This window comes from Moschus berezovskii, chromosome 10 (assembly GCF_049115385.1).
Source record: "Moschus berezovskii isolate FMDL1 chromosome 10, NW_MosBer_1.0, whole genome shotgun sequence".
In the NCBI taxonomy this organism is placed as follows: domain Eukaryota; kingdom Metazoa; phylum Chordata; class Mammalia; order Artiodactyla; family Moschidae; genus Moschus; species Moschus berezovskii.
The window spans coordinates 17,394,012-17,406,233 of record NC_142469.1 but is presented as its reverse complement, the minus strand read 5'-3'; the positions used below and the strand labels follow the sequence as shown (position 1 = coordinate 17,406,233).

Here is a 12,222-nt window from a genome sequence, read left to right as displayed (position 1 = left end):
TGCTTATCACTTCTCTTCTTTTCACAGCTATTTGTAAGGCCTCCCCAGACAGCCATTTTGCTTTTTTGCATTTCTTTTCCATGGGGGTTGTCTTGATCCCTGTCTCCTGTACAATATCATGAACCTCCGTCCAGAGTTCATCAGGTACTCTATCAGATCTAGTCCCTTAAATCTATTTCTCACTTCCACTGTATAATCATAAGGGATTTGATTCAGGTCATATCTGAATGGTCTAGTGGTTTTCCCTACTTTCTTCAATTTCAGTCTGAATTTGGCAATAAGGAGTTCATGATCTGAGCCACAGTCAGCTCCTGGTCTTGTTTTTGCTGACTGTATAGAGCTTCTCCATCTTTGGCTGCAAAGAATATAATCAATCTCATTTCGGTGTTGACCATCTGGTGATGTCCATATGTAGAGTCTTCTCTTGTGTTGTTGAAAGAGGATGTTTGCTATGACCAGTGCGTTCTCTTGGCAAAACTCTATCAGCCTTTGCCCTGCTTCATTCCGTGCTCCAAGGCCAAATTTGCCTGTTACTCCAGGTATTTCTTGACTTCCTACTTTTGCATTCCAGTCCCCTATAATGAAAAGGACATCTTTTTTGGGTGTTAGTTCTATAACTAGTTTTAGAACTCACACACTTTAGGATGGTTATTTTCAAATAAATAAATAAACCACAGAAAATAACAAGCATTGGAAAGGGTGTGGAGAAACTGAAATCCTTGTGCATTGCTGGTAGGAAAGTTAAAGTGCAGCCATGGTGAAAAACTGCATGGCAGTTCCTTAAAAGAATTAAACATAGAATTACCATAAGATTCAGTAACTCCACTTTGGGGTATACATCCAAAAGTAATGAAAGCAGTAACTCAAAACATATATTTATACACACTTGTTCACAGAAACTCTGTTCACAATAGCCAAGGGGTGAACTCAACACAGGTGTTCCTTGATGAATTAACAGATTAAAAATGTGACTTATTCATACAGTGGGATATTATTCAGAAAAGAAATTCTGGCACATGCTGCAACATGTTTGAACCTTGGTGGCATTATGCTAAGTGAAATAAATAAGTCACAACAGGACAACTATTGCAAGATTTCATTTATATCCATGGACAGAGGAGTTGGCAGGCTACAGTCCATGGGGTTGTCAGACATGACTGAGTGACTGAACACATACCCCCAGAGTAGTCAAATTCATAGAGATAGAAAATAACATTCTATTGGTGGTTGCCAGGGGCTAGGGAGAGTGGGGCATGGAGAATTATTGCTTAATGGGTAGGCAGTTTCAGTTTCAGTTCAGTTCAGTTCAGTCGCTCAGTTGTGTCCGACTCTCTGCGACCCCATGAATCACAGCACGCCAGGCCTCCCTGTCCATCACCAACTCCCGGAGTTCACTCAAACTCATGTCCATCAAGTCGGTGATGCCATCCAGCCATCTCATTCTCTGTCGTCCCCGTCTCCTCCCACCCCCAATCCCTCCTAGCATCAGACTCTTTTCCAGTGAGTCAGTTTAGGAAGGATAAAAAGTTCTAGAGATAGATGGTGGTGAAGGTTACAAATCAGTGTGAAAGTATTTAATGCCACAGAACTGTAAACGTGGTTAAAGTGGCAAATTTTATGTTTTATATGAAAGTGAAAGTTGCTCAGTCGTGTCCAACTCTGTCTAAACAGCCCATGGAATTCTCCAGGCCAGAATACTGGAGTGGGTAGCCTTTCGCTTCTCCAGGGGAATCTTCCCAACCCAGGGATCAAACCCAGGTCTCCCACATTGCAGGTGGATTCTTTACCAGATGAGCCACAAGGAAAGCCCAAGAATACTGGAGTGGGTAGACTATCCCTTCTCCAGGGGAACTTCCCTATCCAGGAATCCAACCAGGGTCTCCAGCTTTGCAGGCAGATTCTTTACCAACTGCCTAATATGTTATACATATTTTACTATAAATAATAATAACACAAGAGCGGACAAGCAGGTTGGGCCAGGTGGAATTCTATGGAATTAGTTGAGGGTTGCTGAGGCGGGTGAGAGATATGTGGGGATTCAATGCACTCTTCTTTCTACTTCCATGTTGACATTTTCCATAATGAAAATATTCTTGTACCAAAACAAGATTTATACAAAGATACAAGAGAATTCACTTTAAACTAAAAAATAAAAACAGAAAAATGGCTAATAATTCTTACCAGAATAATGTAATAACAGAGGACATGAACATTATAACCAAAAATTTTGTCCCCAAAATTACCACAGCCTAAGAAAACTATCTAGTTAAGATCTCAATAAGGATATGGAAAGCCAGCAGAAAAGATGGAAACTGAGCTAGAAATGTCATGAAGGAAAATTTCCCATTTAAAATGGCTTTCACTGGGGAATTCCCTGGCAGTTCAGTGGTTAGAGTGCCACAGTTTCACTGCTGAGGGTGCGGGTTCAATCCCTGGTCAGGGAAGTAAGATCCTGTAAGCTGTGCTGCGTGGCCAAAAATACTAAAGTAGCTTCTTCTGAATGGAGTATAACCTTTAAAAATTGTGAACTGCTATTTCATACATCTGCAACTTATGTAATATTGTACATCAACTCCACTCAGTAGTATAGTAGTAAATAATAAACACTATAAAAAGTAAATGATAATATAAACAATAAAAATAAAATGGTTTCCTCTGGAAACAAACAACATAGGTAAAGGGGGCTGCTGGCTTTTCTTTTGTTTTTCCTCTAAGTCTTGTAGAACTATTTTAGTCTTTAAACTTCATGCAAATGTGGTTTTTTAAACACTGAACTTAACTTTTATATTGTCTGTATTTTTTAAAGGAGGCAGAGCCAATACACTGTGTCAGGATTTTTAAAACTGGTCAATATTATACACACACCAAAAGTTAACTGTCACATCACTGATTTTCGCAAAAGGAAAATGTATAAAGGAAAAAGAAATTTTAAATTATATAAATATAATTACATAAATCTACGTGGTGGTGGTGGTGGTTTAGTTCAGTTGTGTCTGACTCTTGCAGCCCCACAGACTGTAGACCCGCAGGCTCCTCTGTACATGGGCTTTCCCAGGCAAGAATACTGGAGTGGGTTGCCATTTCCTTCTCCAGGGGATCTTCCCAACCCAGGGATCAAACCCACATTTCCAGCATTGCAAGTGAATTATTTTGCCGCTGAGCCACCAGGGAATTCCACACATAAATCTGTATCTAATAAATTTAGAATGCAAACCACTTAATCAGCATTCAAAAATAAAAATGACTTGAAATGGAAACAGACAAAGCAGAATCGTGATTCCACCGGTATCCCTGAGTTTGCGGTTCCCAGTTTTCCTCTGTGGCTACCTGCCTCCCGACCTCAGACTCAGCTCTGATATTTCATCCACCTTGGCTTCGCTTGCTCCACCATGCAGTCCCCACCTCGAGGCTCACCCTGAGCCTGTGTTCGTTCATGCACGCTTGATCATTTTGGCTCTGCTCCCCTCCTGGGCTCAGCTCACCCCCAAAAGACTCACAGTTGCTGTTCTCAGCTCCTGACTTTTACAGGCACCAGATACACACTTTGACTCCTAGATGACCCCACCACTGCCACTGCCAAACTAGTCTTGTGTGTGGGCTCTCCCAGAAGGACCATGATTTCAGTTTAGATATGTAAAGAAATCAGATATTAATAAGGATTTCATTTCAGATGTTTCTTTCAATTACTGAAATAATTTGGCTCGGACAGTAAAGAATCTGCCTGCAACGAGGAAGACTGGGGTTCAGTCCCTGGGTCAGGAAGATCTCCTGGAGAAGGGAATGGCTACCCACTCCAGTATTCCTGCTTGGAGAATTCCATGGACAGAGGACCCTGACGGGCTACAGTCCACGGGGTCCCTGAGAGTCAGACACAGCTGAGCAACTAATATTTTAATTTCAGATGCCTCTTTCAACTACTGAAATAATCTATTTTTGGATACTGCCCTTTTTTTCCCCCTCCTTTAACCTTTTTTCCAAATAATTATCTAGGCACCACCCATGGATCAGGGATCATCAGGTACTTTGTTAGAATTCCTGGGCTTTAGCCTGAAGGACAGACTGCCAAGGGAGAGAGAACAAAGTGACTCCGGTACCCGGTACGTCCCCAGGAGTCAGACAGCAGCAGAAGCTGACTGAAGATGTCAGAGAAAAGGGTGTGCTCTTCATTGGCAAGATCAGAGAATGAGCAGCAAACAGAACCGGAGCCACAGGGCTTCTGCAGAAAAGGTGGCCCACACTCCTCAGCCATGGTGCCAGGAAGGCCAGCACAAAAGCAGAGAGAAAGTGCAGTAACTCCAACACCCCCCTCTACCCTCCGTCCTGCAGACCTCAGCAGGCCCCACCCAAGAGTGTGCCCATGAAGCCAAGAAAAGTCTGAGAGGCTCTGTGGCGTGGTTTTGTTCCTTATTTCTCTCTCTCTTTTTTTTTTTTAACTTAAGGCTAGGAGTTATATAACAAATTAAACTCCCCTTTTGTTCCCTTCTCCAGTCCTATTCCTCTCCCTCACCAGATATTTGATCTGATCTGTCCAGAAGCAAGCATCACTGTAACTTAGAATGCATTCTTCCATGCAGTACTCTTACTAGTGAGGTTGAATATATTTTCACATATTAATCGCCTTTCTATTTTATTTTACTTGTTGGTAAGTAAATTCTCTTTAGGACTTCTCTGATGGTCCAGTGGTTAAGAGTCTGCCTGCCAGTGCAGGGGACATGGGCTCAGTCTCTGGTCAGGGAAGATTCCACATGCCTCAGGGCAACTAAGCCTGCACACTACAGCTGCTGAAGCCTGCACACCCTAGGGCCTGTGCTCTGTGATAAGCGAAGCCGCGGTAATGAGAAGCCCACGTGCCACAACTAGAGTAACCTCAGCTCGCCGCAACTAATGAAAGCCTGAGGGCAGCAACCAAGGCCCTGCGCGGCCACAGATAAAGAAATAAATCATTGTGTGTTTTTTTTTTTAATAAATTCTCTTTAACCTTTTTCTCGGTAGAAGGGTATTTGGTACAGTTAGGTGCATTCTGTTTTCATCTTCTGGAAACCGCCTCATGAAGTCCTTTGTCCAATTTGTATTAGGTTGCCTTTTTCTTACAGATTTATTGTACTACATACAATCTGGATGCTAAAATGTTATCTTATATATAAATTACAAATACCCTTCTTAGCCTCTCTTTTTGTTTATTGCCTTTTGAGGTATAGAAGCTTCTCATTACAATGTGTGCAAATCAGTCAGACATACTTAGTGGGTTGTGCTTTTCATATCTCCTGTTAAACAATCTTTCTACTGCAACCATAAAGATAATCTATATTTTCTTCAAGTACTCTTAAAGTTTTATTTTTCACATTTAGGTTTTTAATTCATCAAAACTTTTTACTTTTTCTCATGAATCTACTGTCCTGACACATATAATAAATAAGGAATCTTTCTTCCATTGATTTGTATTGCCACCTGTAGCAGGATTTAGCTGGAAACATTGGCAACCAGAATTAATGACATTTCCCAGTCTTACTTGCAGCTGGTGTGGCCATGTCCTGGCCAATGAGTTGTTAGTGGAAGTAATATGTGCAACCTTCTGGAAATGTCCTCAAACAGAGGAAGCATTCCTTTTCCATTCCTTAACCTCTTTCCTGCTTGCAGAATGCTGCTTGTAGACTTTCTGGTTGGAGCTGCAGAAGCCATCCTGAACCATTAGTTGAGTTTAGAAAAGTAGGCCACACAGTGTATAAAAATATATAAGTCAAGGGGCTTCCATGGTGGCTCAGTGTAAAGAGTCCATCTACCAATGCAGGAGACACAGGTTCGATCCCTGACCCAGGAGGATCCCACGTGCCTCAGAGCAGCCAAGCCCGTGTGCCACAACCATTAAGCCTATGCTCTAGAGCCGGGAGCCACAACTACCAAGTCCATGTGCCACAGTTACTGAAGCCTGTGCACCTGAGAGCCTGTGCTCCAGAGAAGCTTCTGCAATAAGAAGCCCTCAAACCACACCTAGAGAGAAGCCCCAACTCTTCACAACTAGAGAAAAGCCCACACAGCAATGGAGACCCAGCACAGCCAAACATAAATAAATAAAATTATTTTTTGAAAAAGATAAATGCTAAGTTCCATCCAACTCTTTGCAGCCCCATCAATGGTAGCCCACCAGGCTCCTCTGTCCATGGGATTTTCAGGCAAGAATACTGGGATGGGGGGCCATTTCCGCCCCAGAGATGGAACCGGCATCTCTCTTGCATCTCCTGCACTGGCAGGCGGATTCTTTACCACTGTGCCACCTGGGAAGCCTTGCTCCTGTCTTAAATAAATAAACTGCTTTTCTGTGTGCTCTCCCACATATTGTGCTCCATCTCTAATAACAAACTTTAGATCTGTTTTTATACTTTTTGCCCCCTCGAAACATCCATGCTTTCAAATGGGGGCAAAAGCAAGGGTGAATTTGCTTCTAGCCTCTAACCCCTGATAGGACTAGTGGTTAGGATTCCTGGTTTTCATCCAGGATACTCAGGTTTAATTCCTGGGCAGGGAAACAAGATTCTGCTTCGAGACTGCTCACTGTTGTCTCTCAGAGATCATATGGGCATGATATAACTCTGCATCTATGTTATTATTTTGCTACAATGACATTTTATACTTTTTCTCAATAAAGGTCTGCATATCATTTGTCAGATTTATAGTCCTTGATATTATTACAAATGATATTTTTAAATTGCATTACCTAAGGGATTGTATTGTAGTTGTTTAGTCACTCAGTTGTGTCAGACTCCTTGTGACCCCATGGACTGTAGCCCAACCGTCTCCCCTGTCCATGGGATTTCCCAGGCAAGAATACTGGAGCAGTTTGCCATTTCTTTCTCCAGGGGATCTTCCTGACTCAGGGATCGAACCTGCACTTCCTGCATTGGTAAGCAGATTCTTTACCACTGAGCCACCAGAGAAGCCCCACCTAAGGGGTTATTGATAGTATAAAGAATACAATTAATTTTTGCATGTTGATCTTGTAGTCACCATTCCTGCTGAACTCTTATTAGTTCCAAGAGTTTATCTGTATAATCTCTTGAATTTTCTATTAAAAGTTTGTCCTTCATACACCTGAAACTAACACAACATTGTAAATCAAGTACGTTTCAGTTAAAAATTTTTTAAAGTTGGTCCTCCATATCTGCAAGTTCTGTACCCACATATTTAACCAACCACAGATTGAAAATACTTGAAAAGAATTTTCCAGAAAGTTCCAAAGAGCAAAACATGAGTTTACCAGGAACTGGCAACTACTTACATAGGAATTATATTGGTACTTAGAACTATTTAGGGCTTACCTGGTGGTTCAGACTGTAAAGAATCTACCTGCCATGCAGGAGAACTGGGTTTGATCCCTGCATTGGAAGATCCCCTGAAGAAGGGAATAGCTACCCACTCCAGTACTCTTGCCTGGAGAATTCCATGAACAGAGGAGCCTGGTGGGCTCCAGTCCATAGGGTGGCAAAGAGTCAGACATGAATGAATGACTAACACTTTCACTACAACTATTTACATAGTATATACATAATATTAGATATTGTAAGTAGTCTAAAGGTACTTTAACATATGTAAGGAAGGATATACATAGATTATATGCAAATTTTATATAAATGTCCATTTTATATATGTGTCCATTTTATATAAGGACATCCCTAGATTTTTACATGGGGCATCTGGAACCAATCCCCCGTGGACACTGAGAGACAATTATAATTAGTTTCCATCGAGCAACCCTAGTGACATGAAAAAGTTTAACTGACTTGATGGTGACAGCATCAGAGTCTTGAAACAGATTAAGAATAGGCAAGAAGTTTAGGTAGCAGTAGTAGAGCCCAATCAGTAACATGGTGACAGAACTAACAAGGAAGAGCTGGAATTCTGAACAAGGACACAAGCTAGCACTGGACCCGCAGACAGGACCCGAAATACAGAGCTGGGGCAAGGAGGAGAAGGTAGCCTAGGGTCAGGAGTGATTCAGGCATCAGAGGCACCTCCACTCCCACGGAAGTTATTTAACGCAGATGGGTTTGAACAAAAACTAGACTTTGTCCAATCTGAAGAAAAATGGGGACAGAGTGGCTCTGTTTTGATGAGACACCGAGTGCTGGTAGGCGCTACCACTTCAGTGCAGGGAAAAAAAAAATACAGTGAAAGAGAAAAGACCTGGCTCCCCACCAGCAGTGGACTCCTGGAAGCCAATTTAGACTGAAACTTTTTGACTTCTCATAAACACTAAAAAAGGAGGTAATTTTGTGAAGCTATATTGTCTCTCTAAGGATTCAGTTCAGTTCAGTTCAGTTCAGTCGCTTAGTCGTGTCCGACTCTTCGCGACCCCATGAATCACAGCACGCCAGGCCTCCCTGTCTATCACCAACTCCCGGAGTTCACTCAAACTCATGTCCATCTAGTTGGTTAATAAACCCTTCTTTTTATAAATTCCCAACACTCACTTCTGGGTTCTTTGATGTTTTTTTTAACTTTCATTACAGGACTCAAACTTTTAGAGTGTGACCCCTCTGAGTTCTAGGCATCTATATAAGGGGGCCCTTGGGTCACATTACAATAGTATGGAAATAACTCTATTACCTGGAATAGGATGCTTAGTCCTTTGTGTTTGAAGGTCTAAAGAAGATATAAGGAGGAAAAGGTAACTGGGTGACAGGTCAATAAGGTGACAGAAGGTTGAATTCGTCCAGCTTGCATTCTGAATCTTGGAAAAACCTGCTTGCCCCTCTGACCAGAGAATAATCCAGAAGCTGAATACTGTCCAGTTTCCCAGGGCACTGTCGTTCTGCATCAGCCTGCCACCTACTGGTCATAACAATAAATGCAACACGTTACTGGTGTCTCCACAGGATCCAGACAGTATAACCTCATCTTTTTCTGTGCCTGGGAATAAATGCTTCCTGGGTCAAACCAAGGAGGAGAGAGAAGTAAACATTCCTGTAACAATATGACAATGACAAAATAATTACTGATAAAAACTCTTAGAAGAAAAAAAATTCTTAGATGATAAGTATAATTCTTACATTTGTTCTATAATTAGGAGTCTACCTAAGACAAGCGTTTTAATGTCACCTGCTTCAACATTTAGTGAAATGGACCATCAACAGCCTCTACTTACACCAGTTAGTCACGTGAAATGTGAGGAAGCACAGGAGTACAAGACCACAGGGATTTTAAGATTTCCACCCAGATGGTGGATAGCCTTGTATCCATCACTATAGACAACACCATGGACAAAAGAATTTCAATTTCCCTAACTAAAAATTGGAGGTGACCTCAGCTTAGTGCCAAAAATACCTTCTCCTTGTACTCCTGGAGAACAGACTCTCCAAGACCCAAAAGTAGGACTACGTTACTTATTCTATGCAGCTTCCATTGTCCTGAGAACTTCGCTGTGAAAAGAGGTTGCCATGAGGCCACACCACAATTCTCGGAGCAGACTTGAGGGATCTCCCAACGTCGGGCATCTCCAGAAGCAGCCAGCCACGAGGCAGACCCTGGAGTAGTGTTGAGTGACAATATTGGGCCCAGGCTTTAAATCTGAAGTCAAATACATCAGGGATCCCCAACGTCTAGGATCTAATACCTGATGATCTGGGGTGGAGCTGATGTAATAATAATATGAATAAAGCACACAATAAGTGCAGTGCATTTACATCACCCCAAAACCACCCTCCCAACCCAGTCTGTGGGAAACTATCTTCCACGAAACTGGTTCCTAGTGCCAAAAAGGTGGGCGACCGCTGTTGTACAGCAAAGCCATCTATCACAGGGACCTCTCATGGCCCATTCACAGCTTCACCTCTAGCGTATACGCAGTCAAAAGGCACCATCAACTCAAAACTCCATGACATGGACTTCCCTGGTGGTCCAGTGGTTAAGAATCCACTCGCCAGTGCAGGGGACGTGGGTTCGACCCCTGGTCTGGGAGGATTCCACATGCCGTGGGGAAACTGGGCCCGTGCACCACAACTGCTGAGCCTGCACTCTTGAGCCTGTGTTCTGCAATTAGAGAAGCCACCACAATGAATAGTCCGAGCTCTGCATCTAGAGATTAGCCCCTGCTCACTAGAGAAAAGCCCACACAGCAACAAAGACCCAGCACAGCCAAAAGCGAATAAATAAATTAAATTATACAGAAAAATGAGAGACCCCTTCTGTGTAGGAATGGGTCTGAACTGCACCACTGGCAGGGCTGCCTAGACTGAAGGACAGTTTCCATACAAATACTAGACATCTCAATAAAAAATCATCAATCCCCAAAAATATATATGACATGGGAACTTTAGTGATAACAATATACGTTATATTTTAAGGTCTTCACTAAAGGAAATCCTATTTTTTTATAGTAGTTTGTTGCTTCCAAACAGATAAGATGTGTATTAAAAAAAAAACTCAAAAAGTCTGCTTCTTGGGCTTCCCTGATGGTCCAGGGGTTGAGAATCTGCATGCCAATGTAGGGGACACGAGTTTGACACCTGCTCCAGAAAGACTGCAGATGCCATGAAGCAATTAAACCCACGTACCACGACTGAAGCCCAAGCGCCTAGAGCCCGTGTTCCACAACGAGAAGCCACCACAATGAGAAGCTCAAGCACAGCAACTAGAGAAAGTCCACACACAGCAACGAAGACCGAGCACAGCCAAAAATAAATAAATAAATCTTTTTTAAAAAAAAGAAAAGAGGTCTGCTTAATAACTCAATTTTCAATCTGTCTGTGCATCAGCCCATGGGTCACCAACAACACCGACAATACTTTCCACATTACCATTTAAAACGCAGAAATTAAAGAGTAATAAACTATAGAGTAGTAGAGCCTTCATTTAGAAAAAAAACTATTTGTCAAGAGAAATTACTGCCTCAAGGAACAGAAGCTATCATGGCCAAGATATCAACTGTAAATGAGAAAGTAAGATGCACTGATAGAACCCCCTTGAACTGATTGTAAATCAGGCATTTCCTTTGTGCTCTCATTATTCCTGAAGGGAGTTACAACATGGCTTCTCCAAAATGTATACTTAGCCTAAAGCAATTTTAGAAAGTTATATTTTCAACATTTTTTTTAATGTGCACTAAAAGTCTATTGAAAAGAACTAAAAAGACTTAAAACTCCACATTGGCCAGAGGTTTTTTAACCCTATCAGTTAATGTGAAATCAGACAAATTTACAAAAAAGAGAAACAAATCTGTCATCTGAAATGTGTGAGGAATTCCAAAAGAACATAATGCCTGTCTATCCCTTGTAGGCAATATATTTTAAAATACTAAATTGAACTGTCAATAATATAAAATAGAGTATAATATAGGCCCAGTGGTAAAGAATTCGCCTGCCAACACAGGAGATGCAAGATACACAGGTTTGATCCCTGGATCAGGGAGATCCCCTGGAGAAGGAAATGGCAACCCACTCCAGTATTCTTGCCTGGAGAATCCCATGGACAGAGGAGCCTGGTGGGCTGCAGTCCATGGGGTTGCAAAGAGTCAGATATGACTGAGCAACTAAGCACAGTAGTATCTTAAGGTCTTTCCATCCAATAGGTTCTTACTTGTGTGTTCTCTTTCAAACATGAAGATGATACTAAACTTCTGTCAAAAAGCATGTACTTTATACATCATGAATCTGTCAGAATGTGAAAATTCTACAAAATAAATGGCCTGGTTTCTTTAACAGGTAAATGGCATGGCAAGGGGAACAGAAAGGTATAAAGCTATTACAGGTGAAAAGAGACTTGGAATGCTCAACCTCATATGTCCTTAAAGAGCTGCAAATCTAAACAACGAGACAACACTACACACCTATTAGAATGACGAAACTCCAGGACACTCCAGACACCACCAAACGCTGTGAAGGATGTGAAACAACTGGAACTCCTGTTTAGTGCTGGTGACGGTGTAGAATGGTGCAGCCATTTTAGAGGGTTTTCTGTTGTTCTGTGCTTTCTTACAAAACTAAATCACATCTTACCATGTGATCCAACAATCATGCTCTGAGGTATTTACCCAAATGAGTAGAAAACTTCAGTCCACACGAAAACCTGCATGTAATAATATACAGCAGCTTTATGCATAATTACAAACACTTGGAAGCAAGATGTCCAAGATCTCCTTCAATAGGTAAATGGATAAACAAAGCCATACAATGCAATGGTATTCACCAATACAAAGAAATACATTATCAAGTCATAAAAAGACATGAAGGA

The 12,222-nt window shown here is 41.8% G+C and overlaps 1 protein-coding gene across 1 annotated transcript in view; it reads right to left on the bottom strand.

The window, feature by feature from the left end:
* The window catches only part of CD109 (CD109 molecule), a 164,194-nt gene extending 152,261 nt beyond the window's left edge, over window positions 1–11,933 (bottom strand). The window contains exon 1 of the mRNA XM_055433780.2: window positions 11,819–11,933. The gene's annotated coding sequence lies outside the window, so the exon portion shown is untranslated. The remainder of the gene's footprint in view (window positions 1–11,818) is intronic.
* Window positions 11,934–12,222: the final 289 nt, after the last annotated feature.